Genomic DNA, 14,226 nt, shown 5'->3' with positions numbered 1-14,226 from the left:
AGGAGCCATAATATCTCTAAGACAGAAGAAAATTTTCAAAGCCTCCTAATCAAGCTATCCATATTAAATTTGAACTCTTTATACTTATCATGTGATTATTTAGCTTGTATGTGAATATCTGCCATTTATGGGACTAATTACCCTTCATAATAACATCCATCTCTGGGCAGCTCTGTTGGAAATTTCCAAGATTTCTTACAGGCCATTATGACACTATAAATAATATTATAACTTCTAAATAAGTGAGAAGATATTCTAACCAATGTCTTCAATAAAAAACTAAAAATTGGCTTCTTAATAGGATTGAGAAGGAAGTGCTGCTGAATATAATGTTTTGGAACTAAAGCATAAAGAAAACGAAAAAAGTATTGATTATTGATGGTATTCCAGTATATGGAGAAAACAGTAGAACATAACAGTGAATTAAATTCAGAAAACCCTTTCCTGATAAAGAGATGACCACATTTAGTTTATATTCTTGCAAGGTGGAGATAAACCCTTGTTAAAATTTAAACACATAAATAAATCATATTTTAACTACATAATAAAGTGTAACATAAAAAAGCAGGATATGCAAATAAGGAATGGTTGGTATGGAAGAGAGAGTAGTCACAAAAGGAGGTGGCAAATGAAAAGGAAATAGCAAAATAATATTCTAAGTGTAAGGAAGAAAATGCATAAAATCTCTGAGGTTGTATGAGTTTGGTATGTTTGAAGAATGAATAATTCTGGTTAGAAGTAGGAGATGTGGTTGAAAGTTAGATGAGAGAACAAATAGAATAACATAGGCCATATTGAATATTTTCTCATTTATTCTAAATAATGACAAAGTCTTTGGGAAGTCTTAAGCCAGTGAGTAGCAATCACGTTTAGGCTTTGGAAAAAATGATTATGAAAAAGATACTCTGGAAATTAGAAAATGTGGGAAGTAAAATATCATTTCAATAAAGAGATGGAGATTCTGAAAAACAACCAAACAGAAATTCTGAAAATGAAAGACTGAGCAAACCAAATTAAAATTTCAATGGAAAGCATCACCAATAGATTAGAACACTTTGAAGATAGATTTTTCAGGCATTGAGGACAAAATATATAATCTTGAAAATGAAGTTGATCATAAAGAAAAGATGTTAAACTTGGATTCAAGCTGGCAGGCTAGAGAAAGGCTTTATTCCTAGTTGCTCTGTGACTTTGGATTCAAGCAGCAGTAGTACTGCTTTTCTGGGAGGTGAGTGAAAGAGGAATTTCACTAAAGCTTAATATTGGACAGTCAGAGTGTTTTGGAGACTCAGAAAGTTGGGAATATTAAACAAAGAAAGACTACATTGAAGCCAAGCCATTTTTGGCTGCAGCAGTAGCAGTGCTGGTCAGCACAGAGGAAGGGAAAACACAGAGGAACACAATGGACAGATTTAGTAGAGAAAACCCTGAAATCAGAAAAGCAGACTGCTATAAATTCTAGCCAGAGAAATTAAGCAAGAGAAGAATATGAAAGGGATAAAAATAGGAAAGGAAGAAGTCAAATTATCACTGTGTGCAAATGATATGATCCTATACCAAGAAGATAAAACAAAACAAATCCACCAAAGACTGCTGAAGCTAATAAATTTGGCAAAGTAACAGGTTATAAAATCAACATGCAAACATCAATAGCTTTCTTATATACCAAAAACAATCTGCTGAGAAAGAAATTAGGAAAACAATTCTATTCACAATGGCCTCAAAAACAAACAAAGAATAAATCTAATCAAGGAGGTGAAAGACCTCTACAATGAAAACTAGAAAACAAAAGAACATTGAAGAAAGACATTGAGGAAGACCTCAAGATGGAAAGACCTCACATGATCATGGATAGGCAGAATTAATACTCTTAAAATGGCCATACTATCAAAAGCAATATACATAATTAGTGCAGTCCCTATCAAAATACCAATGACATTTTTTACAGAACTAGAAAAAAAATAGTCCTAAAATTTATTTGGAATAATAAAGACCAAAAATAGCCAAAGTAATTTTAAGCCAAAAAAGCAATGCTGGAGGCTTCATAATACCTGACTTCGAACTATACTACAGAGCTATAGTAATAAAAGCTGCATGGAACTGTCATAAAAACAGACATATAGACCAATGGTAAAGATTAGAAGACAAAGACAAACTCACACAGATAAGTCTTTTGATCCTTGACAAAGGTACCAAAAACATACATTAGAGAAAACATAGCCTTTTTAACAAATGGTGCTGGGACAACTGGTTATCCATATGTAGAAGAATGAAACTAGACCTTTATCTCTCACTCTGTGCAAAAATCAATTCAAAATGGATCAAACACCTCACAATTAGACTAGAAACTATGCAACTACTAGAAGAAAACATAGGGTCAACACTCCAGCTCAGGCACAGGCAATGACATTCTCAATAGGACCCCTAAAACTCAGGAAATAATGCCAAGAGTTAATAAATGGGACAGCATTGAATTAAAAAGCTTCTGCACAGCAAAGGAAACAATTAGGAATGTAAAGAGAGAACCCACAGAATGGGATAAAACTTTTGGTAGCTGCTCTTTGGAGAGTGGATTAATTTCTAGAACATATAAAGATCTCAAAAGCCTTACACCAAAAAATCAAATAACCCAAGTAATAAGTGGGCAAATGAGCTAAACAGACACATCTAAAAAGAAGAAACACAAATGGCCAACAAATACATGAAAAAATGCTCAACATCATTAACAATTCAGGAAAATGAATATATGGTATGTATATACAATGGAGTTTTATTCAGTAATAAAGAAAAAACAAATTGTAACATTTGCAGAGAAATGGTCGAACTAGAGACAATTATGTTAAGCAAAATAAATTAATTTCAGAAGGTTAAGGGTTGTATGTTTTCTCTCATGTGGAAGCTAGTGAGAAAGAAGGAAAGCAAAGTTGCTAGGATCTCCTAAAAATCACAGGGAGATCATTAGAGAAAAGGGGCCAATGAATGGGAGATATGAAAGGAGTGGGGGAAATGCTGGGGATTGATATTGACCAAATTAGATTGTTAGATTGCGTGCATGTACAAATATGTAGCAACAAATCCCCTCATATGTACAACTATAATGCATCAATGGGGGAAAATAGTGAAAGAAAGGATAAAAATGAAAGAAAGAAAAGATGTTAAGAGACCATGAACTGAATATTCAAAAAATCTGGGATAACATTGCAAGACCAAATTTAAGAATTACTAGGGTACATGAAGGTTCTGAAATACAAAGAAAAAGAATGCACAATGTTTTTAATAAAATAATATTCTAAAAATTTCTTATGAAAGACATGGAAAAATGTTTTATGAAAGACATGGAAATTTAAATACAGGAAGCACATAGAATTCCACATAGGCAGGATCAAAAAAGATCTCCAAGACACATTACAATAAAAATTCCTAATATTCAAAGTAAGGATAAAGTTTTAAAAGCTGCAAGAGAAAGTGGCAGGTCACAATTAGAGGTGAACCAATTCAAATTTCAACTGAATTTTCAACCAAAACCCTAAAATACAGGAGGCTTGGAATAATATACACCAAGCTTTGAAAGAAAAAGGGTACCAACAAAATTACTATATCCAGCAAGATTATTCAGAATTGAAGATGAAATAAAAATCTTTGATTATATGCAGAAACTACAAGAATTCATAATCATCAGCCTGCACTACGAAACATACTCAATAAAATATTTTATTTGGAAGAAATGAAAAATAAAAACGAAAACCAGCATAGGGATGAATTGCAGTAGAAGAATGAATTAAAGGAAAATGAAGTCTGACTTAAACATTAGAAAATAAACATTACAAATAAATCAAAGTGACAGGAAATAAAAATAATCTCTATAATAAGTTGAATATAAATAGACAAAACTCTTCAACCAAAAGACATAGATTGGCAGATTGGATTAAGTAAATACCCCAACAGTATGCTATTTGCAAGAAATACAAAGACATCTACAGTCTGAAGGTGAAAGGATGGGAAAAGATGTACCATGCAAATTGTAGCTGAAAGTAAGCATGGGTAGATATTCTCATATCCGACAAAGTGGACTTCAGCTGCAATGCTGGAATTTTTTTCTTATTTTACTATCTCTAACCTTCTGAGTCTCTGATCTGCTTTGAATATCCAGTTTTAAATTCCAGTAAAGCTTTTTTTGTTCACTCACCTTGCTGAGAAGCTGCCTGTCTGCTTTTATAGCTAAAAAACTATTAATCAAATGGATTTAATAGATGGATAAAAATATTTCATCCGCAATGACTAAATTCACTTTCTTCTCAGCAGTATATGAAACATTTTCTAAAATAGATATTTTAGCTCACAAAACAAATCTTAGCAAATACAAAAAAGTAGAGATAATTTCTTACATCATTTTACATCATGATGGAATTAAGTTTCAAATCATTGACAAGATAAAAACAGAAACTATTTAACACCACCTGGAGCTTAAAAAATACGCTTTTGAACAGTGAATAGATAGCAGAAGAAGTCAAGGAAGAAATTTAAAAATTCTTAGGAAAAAACCATAATAGTGATACAACATATCAAAATCTCTGGGACAATAAGAAGGTAGTTCTGAGAAGAAAGGTTAAAGCACTGAGTCCATACATGTAAAACAGAAAGATACCAAATAAATAACCCAATATTATACCTTAAGGAAGACCCAAATGAACAAAATTTGTGATGCAAAAGGAAATATCATCACAAACACCCCTGAAATCCAGAGGATCACTAGAAACTATTTTGAAAATTTGTATTTCAATAAACTAGAAAAATTTTAAGATGTTGACAAATTTCCAGAGACATATGACATACCCAAATTGAACCATGAAGACAGAGAAAACTTAAACAGATCAATATCAAGTAATGAAATTAGAGCAGCTATTAAAACTTTGTGGTAAGATGCAAGATGTCAGGCCAAAGGGAGGGAGCATTCTATGTTGCACCATGACCTGGGACTCAAATAGAGAGAATACTGCTTCTCTGCAAGTGATATTCCTGCTCCTACACAGAGCCCATGAACAACTCCAGGCTTGAGTGTCAGAGTAGGTCTCCCAGCTACTCACCCACACAGGACTACCAGGTGCCCGAGCAGGACCATCAGCATCAGCACCCAAGCAGAACTTTCTGCCACCCACCCAAGCAGAAATACCAGATGCTGCTCCACACAGGACACCAGCAACTACCCATGTGCAAGAACTCCAGTCACCACTCCCATGTGGAACCCCATAAGGGCTCCTCCAGTCACCTCCATCTTGAGACTCTGCAGCAACAGAGATAGTCCCCTGTGTATGGTAGCATACCTGCACCTGGAAACTTCACACAGGCTCTCAAGACAGCCGACAGTCCCACACTGCATGCCACAGAGCTGACTTTGAGCACATCGCCCATATCCAATGCCATCTCCTGATTCCCCCACTCAAATCGACACACCATTGCTGAAAGCAGCTGCCTCCATGTTGGGTCACCTTCAACATCAGCTTTAGTGGGACAACTCCCAGTTTGAAACTCCAGATGGCTAGGTACCCAGTTTCTAACTCCTCCCCAGCAGTCACTAACCCAGCACAGTGACACCCTGGTTACCTTCACAATCCTTAGGACAGAAATACTAGCTAACAGCAGATGACCCCACCTATTGAGTGAGAAGGGAAGCAGAAAAGATACTGATTCCCAACCAAAGCAATCTTTATTTCTTCCTTTGAGCTTTTTTTCTTCTCCCTCTCTATTCTCCTGCCATCACATCCCCAACATATGTGAAACCAAGTACTTTGCATGAATTAGGATTTTGAGGATTGTGACATCTGAATAGTATATTACACATGTGTTGTATGTTCTTTTTTCTCCAATTTTTACTATTTTAACATTTTTTTAAATTTTTCTTAATATATGTGTGTTTATTTTATGTACTCTACTATCTTCCTGCTTACTTGTCTACCCAAAATTACTTCCTCTGTATTCTATTGCTATTAACCTTCTCTTTAGATTTCTCTTTCAAACTTTCTAAGGTATAATAACTCTATATCCTGACATCCTACTTCCTCAGCATATCATCCTACACCTCACCCCAGTTCTTTGTCCACTGTCAGAAACTGTAAAGCCTTTTACAAACCTATTGATTATATTGTAGATAATAATTGAATTCACCATTTCTATACATTGTGACCAAACTGTAAATGTCTTACCAACTATTTCTTTTTAGGTTGTATATTGTTTATATTGGGATCTGCTAACATTGTCTTTTCCCTCAAAGGAGAGGTATTGGAACCCTACAGGGGCACTATAAGCCTATAGGGTAAAAATGGTAATGCTTCAGATCCACAGTGCTAGAAGGGAAGACACACGAGCAACATGAAAAGGCAAGGAAGGAAAATGCCCCCCAAAAATAAAGATACCATATTATTAGAATCCATGGCTGGCACAGCAGAAGAAATTACAGAGAAGGAGTTCAAGTTGTACATAATTAAAATATTTTGTGAATAAAAGGGTGATATAAGACAGCAAATACAGGCAGCAAAAGATCATTTCAACAAAGAGCTACATAAACAAATACAAGAAGCAAAAGATTACTTCTGTAAGGAGATAGAGGTTCTAAGAAAAAAAACAAGTGGAAATCCTTGAAATGATATAAAAAATAAACTAAATTGAAAGCATCACCAACAGATTAGACCACTTGGAAGATAGGACCTCAGAAAATGAACACAAAATATATACTCTTGAAAAGAATGTAGATCACACAGTGAAAATGGTAAGAAATCATGAGCAGAACATTCAACAAATATGGGATAGCATTAAAAGACCAAACTTAAGAGTTGTTGGGATAGAAGAAGGCACAGTGTTTCAAACAGAAGGAATGAACAATATATTCAATGAAATAATATCAGAAAATTATCCAAACATGAAAAAAGAATGGAAAACCAAATTTAAGAGGCATACAGGATGCCAAATGTACAAAATCACAACAGATCCACACCAAGGCATATTATTATGAAAATTCCTAACATAAAGAATAAGGAGAGACTATTAAAAGCCACAAGAGAAAGGAAACATATAATATATATGAGGAAAACAATTAGGTTATATGCAGATTTTTCAAACCAGATCCTGAAAGACAGAAGATTCTGGAACAACATATGTTAAGCTCTGAATGAAAATGGATGCCAACTAAGAATCTGTATCCAGCAAAACTAAGCTTCAGATTTGAAGATGAAATAAAAACCTTCCACGATAAACAAAAGTTAAAAGAATTTACAGCTAGAAAACCTATACTACAGAAATCCTTGGCAAAATATTCCATAAAGAGGAAATGAAAAAGAGCAATGAAAATCAGCAAAGGGAGATATTACACTAAAGGAAAAACTAATTAAAGGAGAAACCAAGTCAAGTTAAATAACAAAAATTGCTGGGAATACAAATCATGTCTGAATAATAACCCTGAATATTAATGGCCTAAACTCACTAATCAAAAGACATAGTCTAGCAGAGTGGATCAAAAAAAAGACCCAACAATATGCTGCCTCCAGGAGACTCATCTCATAGGAAAAAAACATACAAAGACTGAAAGTGAAAGATTGGGGAAAATGATACCACTCACATGGACTGCGGAAGCAAGCAGAGGTTTTCATCCACGTATCAAATAAAGTAGACTTCAAGCCAAAGTTAATCAAAAGGGATAAAGAAGGACATCTCATACTGCTCAAGGGAACCATACATCAACAAGACCTAACAATTATAAATATATATGCCCCAAATAATGGAGCATCTGTGTTCATCAAACAAATTATTCTCAAGTTCAAGAGTCAAATTGACCACAATGCTATAATTTTGGGTGACTTTAACACACCTCTTTCACCACTGGATAGATCTTCCAAACAAAAGATGAACAAAAAAAAAATATAGAACTCAATACTACAATCAATAACTTAGACTTAACTGACAAATATAGAATAATTCATCCTTCAACAAGCAAATACACTTTCTTTTCAGCAGCACATGGATCCTTCTCTAAAATAGACCATATATTATGCCACAAAGCAACTCTTAGCAAATACAAAAAAGTAGAGATACTACCCTGCATTTTATCAGATCATAATGGATTGAAATTAGAGATCAATGATAAAATAAAAAATAAAAATTACTCCAACACCTGAAGACTAAAAAATATGCTATTGAATGATGCATGGATAACAGAAGACATCAGGGAGGAGAGGAAAAATTCTTAAAGTTAAATGAGAACTCTGATGCAACTTATCAAAATCTCTGGGACACTATGAAGTCAGTACTAAGAGGAAAGTTCATTTCATGGAGTTCATTCCTTAAAAGAAGAAAAAGTCAACAAATTAATGACTTAACATTACATCTCAAAGTCCTAGAAAAAGAACAAATCAACACCAAAAGCAGAATATAGGAAATAATTAAAATCAGAGATGAAATTGAAACAAAAGAAATAATTGAAAAAATTGACAAAACAAAAAGTTGGTTCTTTGAAAAAAAAATAAATAAAATTGACAGGCCCTTAGCCATGATAACAAAGAGAAGGAGAGAGAAAATTCAAATTACTAATGTCCATGATGAAAAAGGAAATATCACAACAGACATTACATAAGTACCAAAGATAATTAGAAATTACTTGGAAACTTTTACTTCAATAAATTATAAAATATTGAAGGCATTGGCAAATTTCTAGAGTCATATGTTTTGCCCATATTGAATCAGGATGATATACACAACTAAAACAGATCAATTTCAAGCAATGAAATAAAAGATGCCATCAGAAGCCTACCAACCAAGAAAAGCCCAGGACCGGACAGATATACAGCTGAGTTCTACAAGACCTATAAATAAGAACTAATACATATACTCTTCAAATTATTTCATGAAATAAAAAAAAAGAGGCAGCACTTTCATACTCATTCTATGAGGCCAGTATCACCCTGATTCCAAAACCAGACAAACATACATCAGAGAAAGCAAACTTCAGACCAATATCTCTAATAAATATAGATGCAAAAATTCTCAATAAAATTCTGAGAAATCAAATACAAAAACATATCAGAAAGATAGTGTACCACGATCAAGTGTGGTTTATCCCAGGAATGAAAGTTTGGTTCACCATACAGAAATAAATAAATGTAATTCATCACATCAATAGACTTAAAGAATCATATGATTACATCAATAGATGCAGAGAAAGCATTTGACAAAATACAGCACCCATTCATGTTCAAAACAGTAGAAAAAATAGGGATAACAGGATTATACCCCAAACATCATAAAAGCTATCTGTGCTAAGCCCCAGGCCAACATTCTATATGGACAAAAATTTAAAGCATTCTCTAAAAACTGGAACAAGACAAGGGATGCCCTCTTTTACCACTTCTATTTAACAGTTCTTGAAACACTGGCCAGAGCAATTAGATAGACAAAAAAAAAAAAAAAAAAAAAAAAATTAAAGGGATACAAATAGGAAAAGAAGAACTCAAATTAGCACTATTTGTAGACAATATGATTCTATACCTAGAAGACCCAAAAAATACCACCAGAAATCTTCTAGAACTAATGAATGAATTCAGCAAAGTAGCAGGACATAAAATCAACACCCATAAATCAAAGGCATTTATGTATATCAGTGACAAATCCTCTGAAAAGGAAACAGTGAAAACCACCACGTTTACAATAGCCTAAAAAAAAAAATACCTAACAAAAGAGGTGAAAGACCTCTACAATGAAAACTACAGCACACTAAAGAAAGAAATTGAAGAAGACCTTAGAAGATGAAAAGATCTACCTTGTTCTTGGATAGGCAGAATTAATATTATCAAAATGACCATACTATCAAAAGCATTATACAGATTTAAGCAATTCCAGTCAAAATCCCAATGACATTCCTCATAGAAATAGAAAAAGCAGTTATGAAATTCATGTGGAAAAATAAGGATAGCCAAAGCAATCCTTAGCAAGAAGAGTGAAACTGGTGGCATTACTATTCCAGATCTTAAACTATACTACAGAGGAATAGTGACAAAAACAGCATGGTATTGGCACCAAAATAGATTGGTAGGCTAGGTACAGAATAGAGGACACAGATACTAACCCACATAATTACAGTTATCTGATATTAGACAAAGGCACCAAAAACATATATTGGAGAAAAGATAGCCTCTTCACCAAATCATGCTGGGAAAACTGGAAATCCATATGCAACAAAATGAAACTAAACCCCTATCTCTCACCATGCACAAAACTCAACTTAAAGTGGATCAAGAACCTAGGAATTAAAACAGAGAACCTGCATCTAAAAGAATAAAAAGTAGGCCCAAATCTGTATCATGTTGGATTAGTCTCTGACTTCCTTAATAAGACTCCTATAGTGCAAGAATTAAAATAATAAATCAATAAATGAAATGGATTCAAACTAAAAAGTTTTTTCTCAGCAAAAGAAACAGTCAGTGAGGTGAATAAAGAGCCTACATCTTGGAAGCAAATTTTTACCACTCGTATGTCAGATGGAGCACTAATCTCTAGAGCATATAAAGAACTCAAAAAGCTAAACAACAAAAAACAAATAACCCAATCAATAAATGGGCCAAGGAACTGGACAAACACTTTTCAGAAGATGATATACAATCAATCAACAAATATATGAAAAAATGTTCAACATCTCTAGCAATTAGAGAGATGCAAATCAAAACTACTCTAAGATTTCATTTAACTACAGTCAGAATGGCAGCTATTAAGAAGACAAACACCAGTAATGTTGTTGAGGATGTGGGGGGAAAGGCACACTTATACATTGCTGGTGAGACTGCAAAATGGTGCAGCCAAACTGGAAAGCAGTATGGAGATTCTTTGGAAAGCTGGGAATGGAACCACTTTTTGACCCAGCTATTCCATTCCTTGGTTTATACCCAAAGGACTTAAAAACAGCATACTATAGAAAAACACTCACATCAGTGTGTATAGCAGCACAATTCACAATAGCTTAACTGGGGAACCAACCTAGATGCCCTTCAGTAGATGAAAGGATAAAGAAAATGTGGTATATATACACAATGGAAGCATTAAAAGAGAATAAAACCATGGCGTTTGGAAGTAAATGATGGAATGCTAAGTGAAGTAAGCCAATCCTAAAAATCCAAAGGCTGAATGTTTTCTCTGATATGTGGATGCTGATCCATAATGGTGATCAGGGGGAGCATGGGAGAATTAGATGAATTCTAGATAGGGCAAAGGGGTGGGAGAGGAAGAGAGGGCACACGGGGATAGAAAAGATTGTAGAATAAGATGGACATAATTACCTTAAGTACATGTATGAAGATACAAATGGTGTGAATATACTTCATATACAACCAGAGATATGAAAAATTGTGCTCTATTTGTGTAATATGAGTTGTAATGCATTCTGTTGTCATATATAACAAATTAGAATAAAATAAATAGATTTTCATCCAAATTCTACCATACCTTTAAAGAACAACAAATGCCAATCCTCATCAAATTATTCTATGAAATATAAAAGGAGGGAACATTGGCAAATTCATTCTATGAAGCCAGTTTCACTCTAATACCACAACCAAAGACATGAAGTAAAGAAAACTTCAATCCAATATCCTTGATGAACGAAGATGCAAACTTCTTAATAAAATTTTGACAAAGTGCATTCAAAAACACATTAGGAAGAGAGTGCAACATGATCAAGTGGGGTTTATGCCAGGGATTCATAAGCTAATAGAATTAATGGAATTTAGGACAAATTAATAGAATTAAGGACAAGAATTACATAATTATCACAATAAATGCAGAAAAAAACATTTGACAAAGTCCAGTGCCCATTTGTGTTTAAAACACTGGAGAAACTAAGATAGAAGGAAATTACCTCAATATTGTAAAAGCCACGTATGACAAACTGAAGATCGACATCATACTGAATGGAGCAAAACTGAAAACATTTCCTCTAACAACAGGAACAAGACAAATGTTGCAACTCCTGTTCAACATAGTCCTTGAAAATCTAGCCAGAGGAATTAGGCATGAAATGGAGATTAAAGGGATACAATTAGGAAAAAAATAAAACAAACAAACAAAAACTAAAGTCTCTCTGTTTGCTGGCGACTTGATATTATATTTAGATGACCCCAAAAACTCCACCAGAGGACTTCTAGAGCTAATAAACAAATATAGTAAAGTAGCAGATACAAGATCAACATACATAAATCAATTGCTTTCCTGTACTCCAACAACAAATCTGTTGAAAAAGAAATTAGGAAAACTATCCCATTCACAATAACTTCAAAAAATAAAATACTTGAGAATTAGTCTAACAAAGGAGGTAAAGGAACTCTACAACGAAAACCATAGAATTCTGGAAAAGAACTTGAAGAAGACCTTAGAAGATAGAAATAGCTCATATTGGTGGGTAGGCATTTACTATTGTCAAAATTGCTATACTACCAAAAGTAGTATATAGATTCAGTACAATCCCATCAAAATACTAATGATATTCTTCACAGTAGTAGAAAAAACAGTTGTAAAATTCATTTGCAAAAGTGAGACCCAGAATACCTAGAACAATCCTGTGCAAAATGAGCAATGCTAGAGGCATCACAACACCAGACTTCATATTATTCTATAGAGCTATAGTTAACAAAATAGCACGGTACTGGCACTAAAACAGACACGAAGACCAATTGAATAGAATAGAAGACACAGAGACAAACCCACATGGATACTGTCATCTGACACTAGACAAAGATTCCACAGATATATATGGGAGAAAAGATAGCCTTTTGAACAAATGGTGCTGGAAAAACTGGAAATCTATAAGTAGAATAATGATACTTGAGCCCTATGTGTCAACTAGCACAAAACTGAACTCTAAGTGTATCAGATACCTAGGAATTAGGTCAGAAACTCTGCAACTACTAGAAAAAAATATAGACCAAACAAACACTCCAACATGTTGGCACAGAATCTGACTTTCTTTTTAATTTTTTATTGTGGGTTGTTCAAAACATTACAAATTTCCTGACATATCATATTCCACACTTTGATTCAAGTGGGTTATGAACTCCCACCTTCACCCCATACACAGATTGCAGAATCACATCAGTTACACATCCATTGATTTACAAATTGCCATACTAGTGTCTGTTGTGCTCCGCTGCCTTTCCCATCCTCCCCCCTCCCCCCCCCTCCCCTCCTCTCTCTCTACCTCCTCCACTGTATAACCCTGAGGGTCTCCTTCCATTGCCATGCAATTTCCCTTCTCTCTCCCTTTCCCTCCCACCTCTCATCCCTGTTAAATGTTAATCTTCTTCTCCTGCTCTTCGTCCCTACACTGTTCTTAGTTACTCTCCTTATATCAAAGAAGACATTTGGCATTTGTTTTTTAGGGATTGGCTAGCTTCACTTAGCATAATCTGCTCTAATGCCATCCATTTCCCTGTAAATTCTATGATTTTGTCATTTTTTAATGCAGAGTAATACTCCATTGTGTATAAATGCCACATTTTTTTTATCCATTCGTCTATTGAAGGGCATCTAGGTTGGTTCCACAGTCTTGCTATTGTGAACTGTGCTGCTATGAACATCGATGTAGCAGTGTCCCTGTAGCATGCTCTTTTTAGGTCTTTAGGGAATAGTCCAAGAAGGGGAATAGCTGGGTCAAATGGTGGCTCCATTCCCAGCTTTCCAAGAAATCTCCATACTGCTTTCCAAATTGGCTGCACCAATCTGCAGTCCCACCAGCAATGTACAAGTGTACCCTTTTCCCCACATCCTCGCCAGCACTTGTTGTTGTTTGACTTCATAATGGCTGCCAATCTTACTGGAGTGAGATGGTATCTTAGGGTGGTTTTGATTTGCATTTCTCTGACAGCTAGAGATGTTGAGCATTTTTTCATGTACTTGTTGATTGACTGTATGTCCTCCTCTGAGAAGTGTCTGTTCAGGTCCTTGGCCCATTTGTTGATTGGGTTGTTTGTTCTCTTATTGTCTAATTTTTTGAGTTCTTTGTATACTCTGGATATTAGGGCTCTATCTGAAGTGTGAGGAGTAAAGATTTGTTCCCAGGGTGTAGGCTCCCTATTTACCTCTCTTATTGTTTCTTTTGCTGAGAAAAAACTTTTTAGTTTGAGTAAGTCCCATTTGTTGATTCTAGTTATTAACTTTTGTGCTATGGGTGTCCTATTGAGGAATTTGGAGCCCGACCCC

General features: G+C 34.6%; 1 protein-coding gene across 1 annotated transcript in view; it reads left to right on the top strand.

Moving 5' to 3' along the window:
- Positions 1-14,226, top strand: part of Glipr1l2 (GLIPR1 like 2) — a 53,369-nt gene that overhangs the window by 18,784 nt on the left and 20,359 nt on the right. The window lies entirely within an intron of this gene.

This window comes from Marmota flaviventris, chromosome 3, assembly GCF_047511675.1.
Source record: "Marmota flaviventris isolate mMarFla1 chromosome 3, mMarFla1.hap1, whole genome shotgun sequence".
Classification (NCBI taxonomy): domain Eukaryota; kingdom Metazoa; phylum Chordata; class Mammalia; order Rodentia; family Sciuridae; genus Marmota; species Marmota flaviventris.
Note: the sequence above shows the minus strand (reverse complement) of the source record. Positions and strands in the feature narration are given on the sequence as shown.